Below are 22,636 nucleotides of genomic sequence, written 5' to 3'. Positions count from 1 at the left end.
CTCCTTTTTCTCTAATTTTGGTCTGCAAACTTAGGTTGTTAACCATCCAGAAGACAAGCTTATTGTTATTATCAAACGATTTAGAGATTTTTTCTTCTCAGGTAATTCTTTGCAGTTTTTTAGAAGTGTGTTTCCATGCCCTGTCTATTTTGCTTATGAAATAACTTCTGTTGGGTGTTCGAGCCCTTTTTCGTGGGAGGAAGGTTGGTGAGCAAGGGGAGGTCTTAAGCTTTCTTTATATAAACTTTCATTTTCCTCATACTTCTGGGTTGCTGTAGGGGAAGTAAATCATGCTGTATTGGTACAGTTACTTAGATTTGGCTTTTCTTCCCTTAAGTCTTTCAAAGTCATAAACATATTATGATTCATGGTTACACTTGTGTTATGTTTCATTGAAGATGGAGTTCATGTTCTTATTCTTATTATGTAAGAGTTTTGACAGAAACTTTTTATTCTGCAGTCTTGAAGTTGGAAGTCCCTGTGCTCTATTCATGTGTATGGCAATTCAGAACAAAGCATATAAAGTGGATCATGTAAAATGGCATCTTCACAACATACTGTTGGTTCATGATGTACCATCTTGATAAGTTCTGTGTGTACTTTAATCTCATTTGTTCAGAGTTTTACTTTGCCCCAGAATCCCAAGTGTTCATTATTAATTTGAATAACAATACAGATTTATTTTTTTATTAATTTTCTAAATGATGTAAAGGTGAAACTGCTTGGTCCCATCTCCTGTCTGCTTAGCACTGGCTATGCTCTCTTATGTCTACCTGTCAGAAGACATTTGCTAAATTTACAAGTATTGGTTATCCAGAGTTCACAGTGGAAAATAATTATTTTTGGCATATTTCTTTGGGGGATGCATGATTCAAAATTTCAAGAGATAAACGTTTAAAATTTTGTGATTTTTCTGAAATGATCACTAAGCGTAGTTTTCTGTGTAGTGTTAGTTACTTTTCTTATTGCTGAGACAAAATACCAGACCTACAAGCTAAAGGAGGTAAGGTGTGTTTTGGCTCACAGCTCATAGAGGTTTCAGTCCAAAGTATGAGGCCTCCAAGGCAGGGTGCCACAGCAGAGGGGCATCGTGGAGGAGAGGCAGTCCATGGCAGATCAGGCAGGCAGTGGCAAAGCAGCAAGCAGCAGTAGAAGCAGCCTGCCTCCCTTCTTTTCCCTTACAATCCATCTTCTGGCCTAATTGTAGGTGAGCTACATTATTCTGAAGGTACCTTTACGGTAGTTTGAATGCATTTTCTTTTTCATGGTATATATGTAGTTAACTGTATTCTGTGCTAAAAAATAATATTTCCTATTATGTGTCTAAGAATCTTAGGATGTCTTGGAGCTAGAGTGTGCTCAGTCTTCAGAAGCTGATGCTTAGGTATAGAGTAGACCAAGGAATCTGCAGGTTTCTGATGCTATTAGTCCTCAGCATGGAGAAAAGCTGATCTAAACGTCACACTGCATAAAGAAATGTTTGTTCTGTGATCTTTCCAGAAAGTTCCAAGGTTTTAAACTTGTATCACTCTCTCTGTGGTCTTTTGTTCTAGCTGATGATAAGCCAGGTCATTGAGGCTAACTTCTAGAGCATGTTGAAGCCATGCTGGAGCAGTTGGACTTCTTCCAGCAGGTTTGAGACTAATAAATAAGGAGCTGTTAAATAGGGCCTATTGTTGGAGAAGTGGAAAAGTGGATACCGCTGACTATATCAAATCATGGGTCCTAACGATTTACTTTGTGGCTTTTATAACTACCCATAGAATCAGAAGAGAAAAACCTGATCTTGGAATGGCTGATTTAAACTTGTCAATTTGCAGGTCAAGTCTCATTACTTATAGAAACTTAAGTGATCAAAATGTTCTCTGTGCAAGGTTGAGTCCAGATTAGTACAGACAGCTGTGATTTGATTTTTTGCAGATGATCTATGGTACCATTAAATTTTGAAGAGAATATAGTACAAATTAGAAAAATCTTAAACAAGGATGTCATGTAGTGTATTTTTAGATAATGTTTGATTAACCTACTACTGACTATTTAATGATCTGAAAAGATAAAAGGAGCTAAATTAGACTGGATTTGTCTGTACTATACTTTTGAAGCATTCCATGATTGATTCTATAAATTAGAGGTGCTGAGCCGGGGAGATGGCTCAGTGGAATAAGCGCTTCCCTGGCAAGTGCAAGGGCCTGAGTTCAATTCCTGGTTCCAACAAAAAAAATAAATAAAAAATAAATTAGAGGTGGAAAAAACCTGTCAGTTGATCTTTGCATGGGTGCTTGGATTACTTGCAGTTGATATATAGGAGTTTAGGTTTGTTTTTGTGATGTACATCAATGCAAGTATTCATCTATTATATAAGCATTTGGATGCCTTAAACACCTGTTCTAAGCAGGTGTGCCTGAAACTGGAAATTGTGTATGGTGTTGACCAAGACATGGCTCCTAAAATTTAGTGTTATCACACGTAATGGGCTGAGTTATACACTTAACCTCAGCCAGGAAAGTGATGGTGTATTAACATAAGCTTTTTGCCTGAGTAGTGGAATGTTTTTGTGCTTATAGTTTTTTCTGCATATCTATCCCCCATCAGCAGATGGTATTTATCTGTGAGATAGTTAGTTGTTAGCCATCACCTAACTTCTTCAGCCTAGATTTTGTATACTTCGGGTCTCCACCATAGTAAGAAGTAAGTGAATGTGTTCATTGAAGTATTTCATCTTGGCAATATTGGTATTTCTGTAACACTGATAGAATTGTAAATTGTTGCTTAAATTGAAAAAAATTAAAATAATTATTATTTTGAGCACTTTATTATGTGGCAAACATATAAGAATATTTTAAATCAATTATATTTTTAAAGTAAGTGGTGTGGAAGCATAGCTCAGTGATGGAACATTCAGTTAGCATGCATAAAGTCTTGTGTTGCACTCCCAGCACTGGAAAAAAAGTTAAAATACAAGTTATACCTCTGGGCTGGGGAGATGGCTCAGTAGAATAAATGCTTCCCTGGCAAGCGCAAGGGTCTGAGTTCAATCCCCGGTTCCACCAAAAATAAAAATAAAAAACCCTTCTTTGGGGCCGGGGAGATGGCTCAGTAGAATAAGCACTTGCCTGGCCAGTGCAGGGGCCTGAGTTCAATCCCCAGATCCACGAAAAAAACACCTCAAAACAAGTTACACTACTTGTATTTATATATATATACACACACACACACACACACACACACGCACACACACACATGCACCCATACATATAGAATTTTAAATTATTTTTAGTTCTTTGAGTAAGTCTCTTGGTCTCCAATTCAATTTAGGTTAATTTTTAGATCTTATGTTTAAATATCAGTTATATTCCACACATACATACAAACTGAGGAAATGCACAGTTTTTGGTTTTGAATATATGTGATTCTGGAATTACACTGTCATATGTATATCTGAAATTAGTTCTTAAGCTATTTATTTATTTTTGCAGTCCTGGGGATTGAACTCAGGACCTTATTCTACTGAGCTATCTCCCAGCACAGTTCTTATACTTTTTAAGAGAAGGATTTTTAAATGTGGACATTCCCAGAGAAGTTAAAGTTTTTAGGAATGTGAATTATTTTGTGATAGAAATTTAATGCATGAACAAATTGCAGCTGAGGTATACAGAAGCTGCTTTTCTGTTTGTCAAAGAGGAAACATTCTGAAGTCGTCTTTAGTTGAAGGAATGAGCTCTGTTTATTTGAAAGGTAACTTTTGTTAGACTGAGATAAATTATTTAATGTGATTTATACTTTAAAAGCTAGCACCAGCTAATCATATTCAGTAGAACTTGTTGGAATTATAAGCTTTCCACCTCCAACTTAAAAATTGGTGATGAGCTAGACTTGTGGCACAGGCCTAAGATCATTGTGCCCAGGAGTTTGAGGCCAGCCTATGCTACATTGAGAGACTCTATGCCTACAAAAGAAGAGAGAGATGATAAACATGCTTAAGTTCTAATTCTTATTTTATGCTTATTATAAATAGTTATGTGTGCTTAAAATATAATCCAGGTTCATCTTGTTCAGGGTACAGAATCATTTTCAAGGTGTTGAAATGATGTAAGGAGTGGGAATAGAAGAAAGTAAAGGAGAGAAAAAGTTTGCTTCTCTGCTTTTGCTAAATTAGGATAATTATTTATAAATTATTTAAGGTACAAAAGAATGAAAGTTACTTAGGGTAAAACCACTACTTTCAGAACCTCTAAGTCCTTGGTTCCCTGACTCCTGTTTGTATCACCCAGACTTCTACTACATGTTGCCCTACCATAGGCTTAAGTCTGAACACCACTTGAACCAAAATGCTTTTCTTCCTATTTTGTTTCATCTTTTAAAATCAGCTTTATTGAGATATTACATAACATAAAGTTCACAGGTTTAGTGTGAATTTTATTTTTTAAATGTTTGTATTAGTATGTGTTTGCAGTACACAATGATAACATTCATTATGGATGCATTTGCAAAATATCTGTCTTCCTGTTTGCTATTTGTACGTATGTGGTTTCAGTTACAAGGAGTGTAGCACTTTGCCATCACAACCACCACAGTCATACAGAACATCTCCCTTGCCCCAGAAAGATTTGTAATCATCAATTTAGACTCAAGCCCTCCTCCCAGCCCTGCTCTCTGTCCTTGGTTTCTGTATCTGCCTTCTCTCTTGTGTTTTCGGTCACATCACATATAAATGAAGTAATACATTATAATCTTTTGTTTCCTATTATTTTCATCTAGAATAATAATTTGGAGATGCACCTATAATGTGTTCACAGTAGTTCATTCCTTTCTTTTGCTGACTAGTGTTCCATCGTGTGATACATCGTTTGTCTGTTCACCATTAGTGTATTTGGGTTGTTTCCAGTTCTTGGCTGTTACTAATGCTGTCACTGTGAACATTTAGTGCACGTCTTGGTATGGCTTGTGCAGGTCCAAAGAGGAAAGACTGATTTTAGATGTAAAATTGTGTTCCTCTGTATCTCAGTTACTCTTCTCTTGTTGCTGGGATAAATACCCAACACTCAAAATGAAGGAAGGAAAGGTTTATTTAGCTGACAGTTACTGGAGGTTTCAGTCCATATTCAGCTGGGTCCAAGGCACGCGCGTGCGTGCACACACACACACACACACACACACACAGAGCAGAGAGCAATCTTTCAGGTAGCAGCAAAGAAAGAGCCAGAGTGCAAAGGGAGAAGTAGCAGCTGCTGAAGCAGCTAACTTCTCTTTCTTCCTTACATTGAAATGCAAATTACCTGCCCCAGAGCAGTTGCAGCATCCACACCTACAACCATCACAAACTCCAGAAGCTGCCCCAAGACTGCGTGAGGCTTTGGGGGGGACAACTATACACAAACCATAGCACTCTGTTTTGGTAGGGAAGATTTTTAAAGCCCCTGTTAACCCAGAAGTTTAACGTTTTAGAACAAATAATCACCCATGTAGTCATCTTTCATTCCTTACCTACTCCCTCCAAAAACTGGACCTCTCCTAAAACAGTAAGGCTTATCTAAAGCTTTATCTTGCAAGTGTGGCAGACTTCAGACAGGTCACTGAATCTTAGTGGTGATGCACACTCTTTGCCTTTTTGCTCAGTCTTACTGCTTCAGAGCTGCTTTCATTTCTGTACCACCTCCGTGGTCATCAGGCTTAGGGCTTAATGCCACTGAAGTTCAGGCAAGCGCAGAAAAAGCTATAGTGCAAGGCCTTTGCTTCATGATGTCCTGTGTTAGAAAGGTGTAGTTGAGTTGCATGACCTTGTTGACTTGACTGATTTAATGAATGCCTGTGAAGTGAGCTATATTTTGTGACTCTCACCTAGATGTTATAATTGCCTTGGCAGGTATACCATAAATGTTAATTCAGGAAGTAAGCGCCTTTTATAAACACACACACTCTCACACTGTACTTTTTAAGTTTGGTATTTTACATTTAAAAATGACTTAAATATCAAGTTTGGATTGGTCAGATTCATTCACAGTGTGAGTTTTTCTGACTTTTATTACAGTGTCATCTACCTGAAGTATTCAGGGTATTGGGAGTTTAAATATAAATCAGTGGGAAAAATCTGGAAAGCAAGTATAGAAGTCTGGCAGTGATAGTGACGCATTACTGATTATAGTATCTTTTCCAGGTCCTACGCAGTGACTGTGTGCTTCCTCATCTTTTTACTGATACTACAGTTTTGTTTCCAGTATTTTCTGTGTGTATTACTGATCATTAGCTCTTGTTATGATTCTGTTCTATCTAGTATAACTAGAAATTAATGTGATGTGGATTTTGATAGGAAGATACTATTATATTCCCAAAGAAAGAAAAACAAGTGTTCAGGTGGAAAAACTGGTCTCCAACAGCAAGTTAACAGTCATTTGGGGAAAGTTGCAATAGAATAACAAGGCTCAGAAGTCGAGCTGCTTTTGTCATCAGATGCCACGTGTCGTTTGACACTCATATTTGATATTTTAAACCAGACCACAGTTTATTATAACTTACTGAATAAATAAATAATCATCAAGTTTAGATTGCTTTTACATTGAAGGTTGATTGTGGGGCTGTAATATGCAATCTAGTTTTGTAGTTAGATATTCAGAATTCTTACAATATCAGGTTCAAATATTTGTCTTTCAGGTTTTGTTATGAAATAATTTAAATTTATAGAAAGCTATAGTGACACAAATAATTCATTTTTTGTTGTTAAAATCTTTTATTTTTTTGGTACAGGGGCTCGCTGTACAGCTCGGGCTCATGGTGGTCCTCCCCTCTAAGCCTCCTCAGTGCTGGGATTTCAGGCATGTACCACCATGCCCGGTTTCAGTGGCCTGCATGGCATACAGTACGGAGAATCAAACCCTTATGCTTGTGCTTGCCAGGCAGGCGCTTAGACCACTGAGCTATTTCCCCAGCCCACAAATAATTTCTGTGTGCCACTTAACAAGTTCTGCCTACTATTATTTTGCCCAATTTGTTCTGTCAGATTATTTTTCAAATCCATGAAAGTTGTATGTGTTACATCCTTGTTCAGGCTGGTGCGATAAGCTTTCATGATAAATGTAGTAACAGGACAAGATACTCATAGTTCCTAGTCAGAAGCTGTCACAGGGTTATACTTGAGACTCTCAGGGCTCTGCAGTATTTATAGATGTTCTTTAGTTTGTGGTGAATTAGCTAACCTTTAGAAAAACTGAAAAGTACCTAGTTTTGCTTATGTTGACTATAAATGATTATATAAATAATTTTTGCTTATCTAGCCCGTGGCTTGGTATAGAAAAATGCATAGGTTTAAAGTATATATTGTTACTTTTTTACGTTAGTGTCAAAAACAAATGGTAGAATTTTTTTATTTCTTAATTTTACTTCTGTGTCCCTTTTATATAGCTATAATAGTGATCACTCCTTAGAATTTGAGATGATTAAAATGTGGCACATAATGATTTTAACTGTCTCAACTGTTTTCATGTTAAATCTGTTACAGGAATGAATCTGAAGTCTGCTGCAGTAAAACACTGAAGGCTTTAAAATGTTTTCTTGCATAAAACTCAAACTTTAGCTGCATATGAGGATAGGGAAGGCAGGAAGCTAATGTCTGTCTCAAGATACAGGACAGCTGTTTGCTCATCAACCTCCGTGTGAGTAGAGACTTAAGCCTGTAACCCTGTGTCTTTGGACGTAGAACTTCATTATTTTAAAGTCTGAAGTGCTTGCAGATACACCTAAGTTAGCGTTATAAGACATTCTTGAGGGTCTGTGATTTTTGTTTTCTGGTGGGTAGGGTGCTGAGGGTTTAGAGGGTGGTAGATTGGTATTTATAAAATATTGTCATGTAGTTATACTTAGAGCTGATGTCATTAACTACTGCTTGTCTTTTTTTTTTCAAATTTATTCTAAGCACTGGAATCTGCACTATTACTTTTTATTGTGAGATAGATTATAATTCTTTAGATTGCAGTTTATTTCTAGGTGACCTTAGCCCTTTAAAATGAATATTTTGATCAATGAACCATAATAAATTATTTTAGGAATGTGGTATTAGTGTGGAGAATTAGTGAATAATAACTGAAAATAAGTTTTTAATTTCATCAGCAAGTGATGAAATTCACAATAAAGGCACTTTTGTTCCTAAATGTAGTAGACATGTTTTAAACTTGCCAATCTTATATTTAATAGTCCTTTGATAATATAAATCCTTATTGAAGAAAAGCAGTCCTATCTTGCCAGTTTTTCCCTCTTATTAAAAGTTATCACTTCAAGAATGCATTTGGAAAAGTATCTTTTTGTTTTTTCTATGTTAGTCATTTTTTCCCTTCTTTTTTCCTTTTTTTCCCCCGCTCTCATTTAAAAATAAGAGGGGTGGGACCAGGGAGATGGCTCAGCAAGAGCATGAATTCAATCCCCAGTTCCGCAAAAAAAAAAAAAAAAGTAAAAACTTAAGAGGGGGAAGAAAAGAGGACATCCCCCCACTTTAAAGGCTATGCATTTTATACTGGTGGGATCATTAAAGTGTAAAATGTTGTACTGCACAGGACGATGAGAGTGTAGATAAAATTTATAAAATTGTGTTAACTGCTTACTGAGGTATAGGATAAGGAGGATGTTGCTTGCATGTTGCATTTATACTTAAAATGAGCTTACTCTTGTTAATATCACAAATGTGTTTTCTAAAGGAGTGGTCGAAATGGATTATTTGTAGAATCAGTGAATGAGAAGACAGAAAACAGGCAAAGAATACACATTGTGGATATTCTTAGGAAGGAGTCAAAGGATGCATGGACCACTGAGTCTGTACTGCGTAGCGAGGCCCTGTACCAAATAAATAATAAAAGTTAAAATTAAATTAAAGGTGAAAGAAATCTTTGGGATGTACTAATGAAACTTTGATTTTTAAAATGAGATTAAACAAAAAGAACACAATAAGAAGAGAAGCTTTCATAATTATAGAGCAGTTGGGGAAAAGTTGTATGATAGCTAATTGGTCTTATACTTCACTTTCTCCTTTATCTCTCTGAGATGATTCTCTGTGTTCTATATTACTCCTCAACCGAGGGCACGGAGAAAAGTGCTAAGAAGTTAATTTTACGGGGATAGAAAGTACAGGTATGTGTAGAGTATTTGAGCACCGTAAGTAAAACTCTTCCACTACTCTTTCCCTCTGTCCTGTCCTGCCCTTTACCTTGTCAGTAGTGAGGTTTCTTACTGATGGACCCACTTCTGTGACATAATCTTACTTCAGCTTAAAAGTGCCTTTTAGCTGCCTAGTTTCTGCTGTGTTATGTGGTGTGATTAAGACAGAGTTCCTGGGCAGTGCCAATGCCACAGGGTGAACTGAGCAACGGCTGTGGGTCAGCCACCTGCTGCAGCTCCTGTGTGCCCCTTTTAATAGCCAGGTCATATTGAGCAAATTACTTACATTGTTCTGTGCCTTGGGTTTCTAATTTGTAAAACAGAGGAGTAATCTGCTGATAGGGTTGTTGTAAGATTGAATTGTCAGAACATAAAAGTTATGATTTTTATTATTAAATCTGTTTCTTCTTTGAAGAGGAATACTAAGTAGCTTTTTTTGGTACCAGGGATTGAACTCGGGACCTTGTACTTGTTAAGCAAGCTCTTATGCTGCTGACTGTACCTGGCCCCTAAATAGCATGTTTTAAATCCTCCATGCGAGAGATATTTTTTATACTCAGGGTCCAGCTCAGGGCTTAGTACCTGCCAGGTGACCATTCTACCAATGATCTATATCCCTGGCTGCAAAATAATAGATTTTAAGGCTTTAGAACTAAGAATTTAGAAATCACAAATTCTCAATATCAGTTAAAGTATAATGAGAAATATCCCTAGCAGAGCAGAATAGACATTTTTCTTTATCCCCCAACATTCTGTTCACTTCTCAAGCTATATGTAGTTTAATGGCTACTGTACTGGATAGTGCTGTTCTAGATCATTAGATAACTAGACAGTGCAGACACACTAAGCTTGAGCATACTGGTGACAGCACACAGAAGATTGGGCCTCATACCAACTGTAACCCCATAAAGGAAGAGAAAAAGAAGAAATATTTCTTTAGGACTCTTGGTTAGGTGTATTTTCTCTAAGTTTTAATAAAAGTTATTTCTAGGCTAGTTAAAAAGTTCATTGTAATATAGTTTTGGTTTTTTGTTTTGTTTTGTTTTGAGGATCAAACTCAGGACCTTGTGTTTGCCAGGCAGGGCTTATGCCACTGAGCTATATCCCTGGGCCCAATATAGTTATTGACAGTTTAGTCAAGCAAATTGCAAGTATTGAGGTCTATCAGCTGTGACTTTTGGGATCAAAATAAGCCATTTGCTTTGTAGAAATAAAAACTAATGTTTATATTTAGCTGCTAGTAGAGTGCTTGTTAATCTAGAAACACCCTTGAAGACTGACAGTATAAAAGGTAGTGCAATGGGCCAGGGAGATGGCTCAGTAGAATAAGTGCTTGCAAGGGCCTGAGTTCAATCCCCAGTTCCACCAAAAATTTAAATTTAAATTAAAAAAAAAAAGGGTAGTCCGGTAGAGTCTTTCAGGAAGGCCTAGGTTTCCTTTCTTGCTTTTATTGTAAGAGAATCTATTATCTGTTTTTGGATTGTGGTAAAATAGTCAATTTTAACACTGATAGTCACAAGTAGTGTGTGTTTAGAAATATCGTCTTAGGAGAAATCAGGGGTAGAAGTGTTGTCTTAGGTTTTCAAAAAAAATCACTGTTGAATAGATTTTAATCAGGGACCAGAACACCTGGGAATAGAATTATTTTAACTGAAGAAAGAAAAAAGGAAGAATGTTAAAATTTAGGAGAAATTATATGAAACTAAATTGCCAGGTTAGAGTAGTTACCACATTGGATTTTTAATTTAGGGAAAAAGCTTTTAGAGTACTTTCTGTAGTGAGTTTCGGTGACCTGTAAATATTCAGAGCCTCTCAGCTCTGCGGTAGGGCAGCCAGTATCTATCTTGTCTTAGATTGGCTTACTGTTAATTTTTTTTTAAATTTTATTTATTTATGTGTGTGTGTGTGTGTGTGTGTGTGTGTGTGTGTGGCCAGCTCAGCCCACCAGGGGGCGGGCTGGCTGGCATGTGGTGGCTGGGGGATTGAACCATGGTCCCTGGGCTTTGCTAAGCTTGTTCTAAGTAGGTGCTCTAGACCACTGAGCCATCTCACCAGCCCCTTACTGTTAATTTTTAGGGGTTTGGTTCTAATCAGGGACTCAGAGTTTTCAAATCTTTAACCACTTGAATTCAAATGAAATCTTTTGACAGAAAGCTGGTATATAAAAATACCAGAAAGAATGTTCTCATTGGTAGCCTATATACTAAAAAATGCCAGAAAAGAACTTGCATTTGAAACAGATTTTGGCCTGATCTACCTGGTCATTTTGTTTCTCCTTATCTTCTCCCCTCTACCTCAGCCATCGTTGATAGAACAAAAGCACTTAGAAGAAATAATCTTTATGGAGGGTCAACACCAGCGAACATGAATAAGTCTCCATATCCTTAGATGCCTTAATATTTTCCTTTTTAACTTTTGTTTCCTAAGTTGGCCATGATACTATTGTTTTGTATGGAAAAGTAAAGCCAAAAAACAACCCCAGAAAGTTACGCTTTTACTTTACAGACGTCATTGACCATATCGAATCATGTTATATCTTAAAGACTGAAAAATGAATGCTCTTACGTTACCTGGATCAAGCTTTAATTGTACCTCTCCTGAGAGGTTAGTTTTACTTTTCTATGGAGTATCGTGCCTCTTAACTAGTACTGTACTCGTTTGTATTAGTAGTTAGGAGGAACAAAGTCAACTGAATGGCTTCTACTGGTATTTGGCAAATAGGTCCTCGTGGCCATATTGCACTTGGTCAATTGACAGTTTATCTGGTTAATTTTTCCTGCTATTTCCTTTTGGATTGCAATTTCCACTACCTTTAATGTTCCTATGCAGTGTACATTTTTTAAAGTCACCTTGAATGGTTTTCAGAGCTATACAAATTATATTTAAAAAGAAGAATGTCATGAAGAGCACTTGTTAGATCCTCCTTCCTTCCCATTGCTTGCTGATTTCAATGTAGACTCTTTAGCATGATACTAAGCTTACATCGTGTAACTTTACTCTCTTTCCTTTTTTTCCTTATTCTCTTGAGACCTGGTCTGTTACTACATAGTCCAGTTATCCTCAGACTCTACCTCACAGTCCTCCTATCTTGGCTCCCAAGGGCTGCCATTCCAGTTGTGCACCGCCATACCTGGTTCTTAATCTCTTCTCAGATCCTTTCCCCTGTTATGTATTCCAGACACACAGAATTCTCTTTCCATTGAACTACATGGTCACCACATGTCAACAACAAGGGTACATTCTGAGAAGTGAGCTGCTGGGTGACTTTATCAGTGGGTGCACAGAGTGTACCCAACATGCACTAGGCAGTTCTGCCTTAAGGCTGGATAATGTTACGGGACGTCTGTTGCACATGGGCTTAGTCACTGACCAAAACATTGCTGTGTGATATTTGGATGCAGTCTGGTGTAGAAGGATGATTTTGCAATTTTAACTCCTGAGTGTAAACATTCAGAATTGTTTTTGGCAGATAACCAGAATAATTGGTATGTCATTTTATAAATGTTTGAGAAGGGGATGCTGGAAATAATTTTGTGATGCTTCTGATCATGATATTGCTGACATCTCAGAAAATGAGTGCACCAAATGAATGATCGCCATCAACGTGGCAAAAAGCCTCTCATGTGTCTGTCCTTGGTGACCCATGGGTAAATACCGCCCCTAGATTTGTGGCTGCAAGTCCCATTGCACACCTGACAGACCACAGTTCCCCTTGTCATACGCTACCTGTATTTGGCTTAAATAAGCAGACCAGTTCTGAACTGTACTGTGCTATTAGTGCTTTATGATTTCACAGTCATTGCCTGATCTTCCTCAGAGGCTTGTGAGTCAGAGGACGAACTTGAGACTGACCATTTATTTAAGTTGGAAGTAGCAACATCAGCACCAGCTTTAGGATTAAATCAGTCCATTGTTCTATTCCCTGTGGCATATTACATATCAAGTTGCCCTGTGTATGTAACAGTGTAGTGATTCATAGTTATACCTCTTTTCAAAATATGTTACTCATCTCACCTAGGGATTAGTGTGGTTTTTGCTCATTTGTTTTGATGGTGGTAGTGGGGTTGAACCTAGGACCTTTGCACTGAATCCCCAGCAAACACTGCCACCCTCTTTTGAGAGAGACCCCCAAATTGCCCAGGCAGGAATTTTCCTGCCTCAGCCTCCGAAAATGCTGAGATTGCAGGCGTGCACCATCACACCTGACTCGGTTTGTTTATTTTGTTTGTATGCACACACACTAAATATTGAACCCTCTGCCGCTACCCCCGCGCCCCCGCTTCTTTATATTGGAGACAGGATTTCACTAAGTTCCTAAGTTGCTCACCTGGGCCAGAAGTTATGATTCTCCCGCCTTAGCCTTCCAGAGTACTGGAGTTACAAGCACATGCCACCATGGCTATAGTGTTTAGCTAAAAGCTTTTAGCTGAATTACCATCTGGGATATTTTGCCATCATTTTAAAGGTTATTTTAAATACTCATGAAGTTAAAGTGGTGTATTATTAGGATAGATATATAGTTACATTCTCTTAATGAATACAGTGATTTTTTCTAATGGTGTTTGTAAATAGGATATCATGTCCGCATCTTGTACAGTAATTAACCACTAGGAAGAATGTATGCAGTGTGTTAATTGTTAAAACTGACCTACCAATTTGATTTGAAACTGTCTCATTGCTATTTGTTTATCAATAAAATTATGGAATAAAATAAAATAAAATAAAAAGAAATTATACAAAACTTCACAAAACAAAGTAACAGGAATTTGAAAATGGTTGCTGTATTGCATGATGTTACCTTCAAATTAGTTGTTCAGGTTACCACATATAAATGTGAAAGATTGGTGTAAAGAAAAAACAAAACAAAACAATAATAAAAAAGTTAAATTCAAAATAAAAAGAAGATGAAAAAAATAAAATAAAGTGGTGTATTACAAAACTCTGGGTTTGGTGCTGCTTACATTTTAAAATTTTTATTTTTGGTGACTGGTTGTGATTTTAGAGTTAGATACAATGTCTGCAGATATGTGAAAGCCAATGCCATTGTCTTTTGGTTTTCAGCTGGGATTGGACCCAGGGCCTTTGGAATGTTCAACATAAACTCTACTGGTGAACTACACCCATCTCCTGCATCGATTGTTGAGGGCAGAACCGTGTTCATAAACTTGTGTCTTCTGTAGGACTTCAGGAAGCAGGAAGCACCATAAGTAATTACAGTGGGACATACATCCTTGCACAAAGAGCAGTGACACAGAACAGTAAAACTAGCTTGTAGTCATAGGATGCTACTATGTCTTTTCTGATATTTCTAACCAACACAATTTTGGAATCATCAATCTTTTATCCATTTGAATACCTACTAATACTTGTCACTAATCCTGAGCAGGATTTATCGGACCTGTGGCCCACTAAGCAGACCTTTTTCAATTTCAGATAGGTGTTCTGCTAGAACACAGCTACATCCTTTCACTGACACATGTCTGCGGTTTCTTTTTCACCACCAAGGTAACAGGTATACATAGTCCAGAAACTTAAAATGTGTATCCTCTGGTGCTTTAGAGGCAGCGTTTGCTGATTCTAACCTAGGATACTGTAACCATTACTCTGGAAAAATAATTGTTCTCTGTGTTTAATTTGAGTTTTCTCTTTTATGCTGTTGTCTATCCGTATAGGTATTTGCTCATTATTCGTATTTCATGTCTTGTTGTAGAATGACTTGATCTTGTGAAGAACTGATGTTTCTTTACCTCTGAATTTGTTTATACATCTGTTTTTTCCATAGGCCTTTGCTCAGGAATGAGAGACTAGCCTTAAGATTAGATTTTTTTTTTTTTTTTAATTAGTACAGGGTTTCACTACACAGGTTGGACTCGCAGTGATCCTCCTGTTTTCAGCCTCCTAATTTTCCTCCTGAAAATTATTTTCAGCTGGGATTATAGGCACTGTGCCACCACGCCCAGTCTTAAGATTAGATTCTGTCCAAAGATAAACTTCATTTTGTGGGAGATGCATAGGAAGCTAGATTGAGGAAAGCTTTACTTTGAGGTGTCAGTAATCTAGAATAGGCCAAAGAAGAATGCAGTAAAGTACGATTAGTGTGAAGATTTAATGAAATTAATAGTTTTGTTTCATCAAGAATATTTCTAAATGAACCTCCCCCTTGAGAGTTTGTTGCTAAAGAAGATGCCATCTTGCATTTATACTACCAGTACAAATGTCAAATAAGTACAAAGGGGGAATAACAGGTTCTTGGTATTATAGTTTGCCTCCTGACCTCTGAAAGGATTTTAGGAATTCTCACGAATTCATGCCTATCTCATTCCACCAAAAAAAAATCAGCTTCAGCCAGGCAGGGCGGCATATGCTTGTATTCTTAGCTTCTTAGGAACCTGAGGCAGGAGGATCACAAGTTTGAGGCTCAACCTGGGCAGTGTAGCTAGACCTTGTCTCAAAATAAAAAGGACTAGGAGTGTTCTCATGACCCTTGGAGTAGACAAAAGTATATTAACATCTTTAAAGCACTAACTATAAAAATGAACATTTTTTTAAAAATTAGATTTAGATTAATTTTGATCTAAGACACCATTAAAAATGGAAGACCAGCACCTGGCTAGGCAAGGACAGGGATGGGGGTTCGATGCCTGATACCACATGTCTGGCCAGCCCTGCCCCTGGGTGCTGTAAGCCTGATTTTTATCACAGAGATGGCATGGTGGTGCACACTTGTAATCCCAGCGCTGGGCAGGCTGAAAACAAGGAGGATTACTATGAGTCTGAGCTGAGTAGTAAGACCCTGTACCAAATACAGTTAAAAAAAAAAAAATGTAATGGAAGATCAGCCACAGAATGGAAGGCATAACAAGCAAAGTGCAATCAAGTAAAACATGCACAAAACCTTTAAACTGGCACTTAGGAAAAGAGGACATCTGCATGCTCAGTGCAAGCTGTACTAGTTTTAATGGCAGTGAAAATTAAAAGGCTGGGGCCGGGGAGATAGCTCAGGGGAATAAGCGCTTCCCTGGCAAGCGCAAGGGCCTGAGTTCAATCCCCGGTTCTGCCAAAAAAAAAAAAAAAAAAAGAAAATTAAAAGGCTGAACTGAAGTATTGACTACGTACTCACAAGAGTATTTAGAATAGAAAGGCAAAGGCTGGGAAGATAGCTCAGTAGAATAAGCATTTGCCTGGCAAGTGCAAAGGCCTGAGTTCAATCCACGGTTCCACCAAAAAAAAAAGAAAAGAAAGAAAGGCAGTTGTATTAATTTCTTAGGGCTCCCATAACAAATTAATATTAACTGGGTAGCTAAAATTCAGCAACACAATTATTTCATCTTGATTTTGGAGTCCAGAAGTCAAAAATCAAGACTTTTTGACATCTAGACCCCAAAATCAAGGTGTTACTCTGTTTTATCTCAGAACACACTTTGTGACTCTTTCTTCTAAGGACACATCTCACCTGGGTAATCCAGGGATGAAATTCTAACGATTGTTAGCTTAATTACATCTCTTGCTGTATGAGGAAATAGTTGCAGGTTGTAGAGAGGTAGGTCCTGGGCGTGTCATTGAGCCCACCGTTCAGCTCAGATAGCAGACAACACAAAGTATTGGTGACGTGAGCAGTAACTGTAATCTCGTACATTGTCAGGAGACGGTGTATTTGTGTAATTATTTTGGGAAACTGGTAACCTGACTTATGAACATTCATGTTACGAACTTTCACAGGTGTACTGTGTAAGATTCGCTTTGTTGGAGGAGGAACAATCCACCCTACAAATTTTCTCCTGGTGGGACCGGGGAGATGGCTCAGTAGGATAAGAGCTTGACTGGCAAACGCAAGGATCTGAGTTCAATCCCTGGTTCTGGAAAAAAAAAAAAAAAAAATTTCTCCTGGAGTGGAACTTGTTCATAAGTCAGGATGAATAGCCGTTTACTCTATGACCCGGCAGCTCCGCGCCTCAGTGTGTATGCCTGTCAGTCAGAATACATGCAGCTAGAATCTGTATGTATCTCAGTCACATTATATACAAAATGACGTTTATAACTGCAGTACTGTATTCTAGTAGCTCTAGTCTAAAAAGTTCCACAGTCCAGGTCAGCACTAGAATGGATATTGGTTGCCTTACCCGGAAATGCACTGTTGTGGTGATGAGGATGAATAAACCAGTTAGATATAACAGCGTGATGGATCTCACAAACTCTACTTATTGATGAGACTTAAACCAACCAGTGGAAACTTTACATATAGCAATAACCGGGAAAGTTGGGTTTGTATTTACTGGCATTTACTTCAGGGTCTTCTGTTTATGTGGCTGGTTTGATGGTAATGACAGTCTTAATTATTTGCAAGGAAAGCTGGTATGATTTGTGTCTAGTTGTCTGCACAAAGCCTCATGCAGTCCTTGGGGGCAGGCTTGTCATTAATTCATGATCCAGCGCTGGGTTATGGGTGTGAGTGCTGCACCCACAGACAGCCTCAGTGCAGTATAAGGGAGGGGGAGGGGCTGGCCTCTGCCACCACCGCCGCTGTTCTTTCCTTTTCTTGCTGTTTTGCTGTTTTCTACCTCCATGAACCGCTGCCCTCGCCATGTGCCACCCTGCCTTTGAGCCAGCCAAGTATAGACTGAAACCCCCCAAACTGTGAGCTAAATAATTAACCTTTCCTTCCTTAATTTTGGGTGTCGGGTATTTTGTCCCAGTAATGAGTGAGAGTAACGGAAACAATTTGGTACGCAGTAGGATTATCTCTGTGCTGTTGCCTGACCAGGTGACTTAAGAACCTTTGGAATTAATGTGGAAATGTTTTGAGAGACTGGCCAGAGAGACAGCCCTTGTGTGCAATAACCTGCATTGGGGACTCCGAAATCAGAGCACTGGTGGAAATACTGCCGCTGAGGGTGAAGCTCAGGAGACTTGAGAAGAGCTGCGTTGACTGCTGGATTCAGGCGGTGTATTGTGCTTTGGCAGAAACTTGGTCTGCTTTTGGCTTGTGTTTAAGATATTGCTTGGGTGGATTTAAAAAAAAATTCAATGCAGTTTACTATTGGGAAGGTGGCATAGTTACTGTTGAGAGCTTTTGGCCAGATACATGTTTAAAATTAAGAGGAAAAAAAATGAAAAATAAATAAATAAATAAAATTAAGAGCAAAGAGTCAGTAAAATTATATGAAACATTTGGCCAGAGAAGGTTGGAACGGAGCTTTTGATTGCAAGGATGAAATGGAGAAGAACATTTTTGTTAAGAACAGTAAAATGTGAAAAACGAATTGAAGCTTTTCACTTGAATATAAGTGTGTTTAAATTTCAGGAGATCCCTGTTTTTTAGTCTATGATTTGTTAAAATTAATAGGAAATAGGGACTGTGATTATAATAATTATTTTAATGTTTTTAATGTCATGTTTATATGTTTGTAATCAGGTTAAAGTATTGTTTTAACTTTAAATGTTGGTCACCCTTTGACTTGTTTTTCATACAGGAATGAGTGCAAAAAATTGTGTATATGTAATTGTAATATTAATGCAAATCTAAATAGACCAAGACATGTTAACTTTTCACAAATCTGTCACTAAAGACCAGATTCTTAAAAGAAAGGTATGGTTATTAAGCTGACCAGAGTGGATTATAGTGGATAGCTAACTGGTGGTCATCTTGTTACCCCCAGCTGAATTAAACTACTGTGGTGCTGGGTGTGGGCGGCCCACCTGAGGATTGTTGGCAGTAGCCCAAGAGGCAGAACACCTGGAGAAGCTGCAGGGAGGCTGTTAGGGATGTTGGTTAGAGAAGTTGTTGGAGCTGTTCTCTTGCACTATTCTTTCAGAGGACTTTTGTCATGCTGGCTTTACTAATGAACTTGGCTATTGTCAGAGGAGGAGCTCCGGACCTCCTTGCCACTGAGTATGACTATAGTTCATTTTGGGGGAGCTCTGGTCCTCACCTTGAGCATCACTTCCGGCTCTGGAGGGGAAGATGGTGTGCAGCTCAGCCTCCTGGAGAAGCTTGTCATGCTGGTTATCTTGATGGGAACCCAGCTTTCCTCAGCACTGGAGGAGCTCGAGACCTCACAGCTGCTGAGGACGGCTGTGGTACCTTTGGGGGAGCTCTGGTGGTTACTTTGAATCTTGCTTCCTGGCTCCAGTTCAGACCCCTCAGCCCGCTAGCACAGATCCTTTGTCCTGCCGCATAGACTTCCTAGCTTCCACCCCTGGCGTTTGGGCCTTTCTGGTGCAGATGCGTGAAGTGGGCCTGCGTGAGACTTTGTCATGAGCTCTAGGCCTCCAGCTGGACTTACGGGAGGCACTGTTATAGGCTCTAGGTTTTCAGCTTGACTCATGCAGAATCTTGGGATCCAGGCCTTCAGTTGCATTCTTTGGTCTTTAGTGTGTGGACAGATTTCCTGCACTCTTTGTTTTGTTTTTGTTTTCTGGCAGAACCGGGGATTGAACTCAGGGCCAGGGAAGCACTTATTCTACTAAGCCATCTCCCAGGTCCCAGGTCCCAATGAATTTTTTTTTTTTTGCAGAACTGGGGATTGAACTCAGGCCCTTGCGCTTGCCAGGTAAGCGCTTATTCCACTGAGCCATCTCCCCAGCCCCTCTTGCAGTCTTTGTATGAGATTCTTTGAGTGATTCATTATAAAATCATTTTATAAAATGTGTCCTATATTGTATTGTATTGTCTCTTGCAAAACCAAAGCATATGTAACTCTCCTCCCCAGATGTTATGTCTTCTGGGCCAAGCAATAGCAAGTAAGACAGCCTGACATAGGGACTTGGGGACTACTGTACAGAGCACTACTGAGCATGCTCAGTATGGTGGGGATTCTAATCCAAAGTCCTGTTCTTTTATCAGAATGAGTGGTATTCTGCCCAAGTGCTTTCTGTACTCATACTTCCTTATCTATTTGCTTTATAAATTTTCTTGTATTTTTGTTATCTCTGCAAAGAAACTGTCATAAGAGCAAAATGTAAGTTTCCCTTCCCCCTGTAATGTATATTGTTCATAGGATAGTTGGAGATCTGGGTGCTTAGAACTCTGGGAAACTACTGCCACAAGGAAATAACAATTTCACATCTGTGTCAGTGTGGGTATTCCTCTTTGCATCTGTTGTTATCACTAAGATTTATTATAAATTGTACTTTGCTGTCTTTTAGGTTCTCCCCATTTTATATACTCCCAAAGAGAACTAGCCGATGCTGAGTGTTTAGTGTTCCAGTGATTTAAAAAAGGACTAAGGGAGGAAGAGCTTTTATTGTTACTTTGGACTGCAGTACTAGTTCAGAGTATAATTTGCAATTCTTGTATAATTCACTGTGGGGGGGGGGGACAGAGTCTCACTATGCAGTTCAGGCTGGCCCTTAGCTCACTTTGTAACCCAGGCTGGCCTTGAACTTAAATGATCCACCTGCCTCAGCCTTCTGATTGCTGAGATTACAGGAGTGTACCAGCTAAGTCACTGTGGTATGGGAAATTTTTTCTTTTCTTAGAATTAATAATAAAAATCCCCCCCCAAAAAAGATAAGGCTGTTAATGTGGGGATTAAAAGGCAGATTAATCAGGTAACCAATAGTGAAAGTGGATGGGTATGTAGGCCCCACTTAGTAGGGCCCTACCTGGGGAATGTTACTTTTTTTTTTTTTTTTTTTTAGGATGGTGTGCAGGGCGTACAGGGTCTCACTGCATAGATAGGACTCATAGTGAACCTCCTGTTTACAGCCTTCCAAGTGCTGGGATTACAGGCACGCCCCGCCATGCCCAGTCTCAATCGCTATCTCAGCGTGCCCCAGGGCAGGGCTTGCACTGCAGGCCCGAGATTGAACTCCTGGTCCGGTCCCTGGTCTGCCTACGCAGGCACTTTTATCTGTTCAGCAATATTTGGCCGGCCCTTGGGAATGTTAATTTTGAACTCTTTTTTTTTTTTTTTTTTTTTTTTTTGCGGAACCGGGGATTGAACTCGGGCCCTTGCGCTTGCCAGGGAAGCGCTTATTCCACTGAGCCATCGCCCCAGCCCCAAAAGTGAACTCTTTTTTTATTTGGAGGAGGGAATGTTAATTTTTGAGAACAGAGTTTTTCAGATCTTTAATTTTCAAGAAAATCTAGACATGTATAATTTTTATTTGATACTCCCCAATTGTTGAATGCTAACAACTAATTTAAAATTTATTTATATGGGGCTGGAGAGATGGCTCAGTAGAATAAGCGCTTCCCTGGCAAGCTCAAGGGCCTGACTTCAATCCCCGGTTCCACAAAAAAATGAAATATATTAATATGTGCTAGCCAATCAGGCACGACTGAGTAGGATTTGACCCTAGCTGGTGAATTCATAACTTAGATTCATTATAAATGACGTTCCCTACCTATTGCCTTTAGAAGGAGGAAAAAAAGCAATTAAGTGTAGAAGAAAAAAAATAGACATTTTATAACTGCCTTAGGCTCCTAGGCATTCTTGCTGAATTATTGTTTGTATGAGTATGGCAGTGTGAAAGTTTTCCTTGGTCTGTTTTCTGCCCTTTTCAAGAGAAAGTAACCATTTTCCCTTAACATGAATACTTAACTAGTAAGATACTTTGTAGAATTCATATTAAGAATAAAGGGGATTTGAAGAAGGAACTTGAAGTTTAGCTAGGAAATAAGTTGTGTGTCTACAAGGCCCTCACCTAATGGGAAAAATGTCCCCAAAGCTGTTACGGCCAGCCTCTTTGAGTGTAGAAGTGTACTGCAGGGGCCTGCTGGTTAGCTCAGTTGTTTAAGCGCCTGCTTATGTAAATGCAGTCTGGCACAGGATACCACAGTTCCGTCCTCAGCTCCTCAGACCTTACCAGACCCACCCTTAAGGCAGCCTGAGCCGGCCAATAAAAAAATCCTTCTTAACTTGGGCTGGGGAGATAGCTCAGTAGAATAAGCGCCTGCCTGGCAAGCGCAAGGTCCTGAGTTCAATCCCTGATACCACAAAAAAAAAAAAAAAAAAAAAAAAAACAGAATTGATTACTGCAAACAAATCAAGTTGTTAAGGGCAAAGTACAAAGGGCCTTTACCAAAGAATACACAGTATAAGTTAGAATCTTGTTTCTAGGAATTAGTTTGTTTTGGAAGGAAGTAAAGGGTCTGTGCTTTCAGGGTGAGCTAAGAGCAATTGCTGAGTTTCTGCTATGTGCCAGCCTTAGTGTAGATGCTTTCTGTGTGCATTATTTAATCTCGTGATCATGACAGAGGATATTAGTGCCCTCTTAGTATGTTGAGACTAGGGTGGTTTGGTACTTGTCAGGCTCTTTCAGGTAATAGAATGCCAGTGCTGGAGGCAGGCATGCTGCCACATGCCTGTAATCCCAGCACTCTGGAAGACTGAGACAGAAGGATCACAAGTTCAAGATAGTTTGGGCAATTTAATGACACTGTCTGGAAATAAAACATGAAAAGGGAAGACTGTAGCTCAGTGGTATAATGCCCCTAGATTCAATCCCCAGTACTGCAAAAAAACCAACAAAAATGACAAAGCTGAGATTTAAG

At 38.8% G+C, this 22,636-nt stretch overlaps 1 protein-coding gene across 4 annotated transcripts in view; it reads left to right on the top strand.

Moving 5' to 3' along the window:
• The window catches only part of Zfand6 (zinc finger AN1-type containing 6), a 59,856-nt gene that overhangs the window by 13,549 nt on the left and 23,671 nt on the right, over positions 1 to 22,636 (top strand). For 2 of the 4 annotated variants that reach the window (XM_023704644.1, XM_023704646.1), the window contains exon 2: positions 7,493 to 7,646. The exons of the other annotated variants lie outside the window; for them this stretch is intronic. The gene's annotated coding sequence lies outside the window, so the exon portion shown is untranslated. The remainder of the gene's footprint in view (positions 1 to 7,492; positions 7,647 to 22,636) is intronic. 4 annotated transcript variants of the gene reach the window in all.

This window comes from Octodon degus, unplaced genomic scaffold (genome assembly GCF_000260255.1).
Source record: "Octodon degus isolate 3935 unplaced genomic scaffold, OctDeg1.0 scaffold00199, whole genome shotgun sequence".
Classification (NCBI taxonomy): domain Eukaryota; kingdom Metazoa; phylum Chordata; class Mammalia; order Rodentia; family Octodontidae; genus Octodon; species Octodon degus.
Note: the sequence above shows the minus strand (reverse complement) of the source record. Positions and strands in the feature narration are given on the sequence as shown.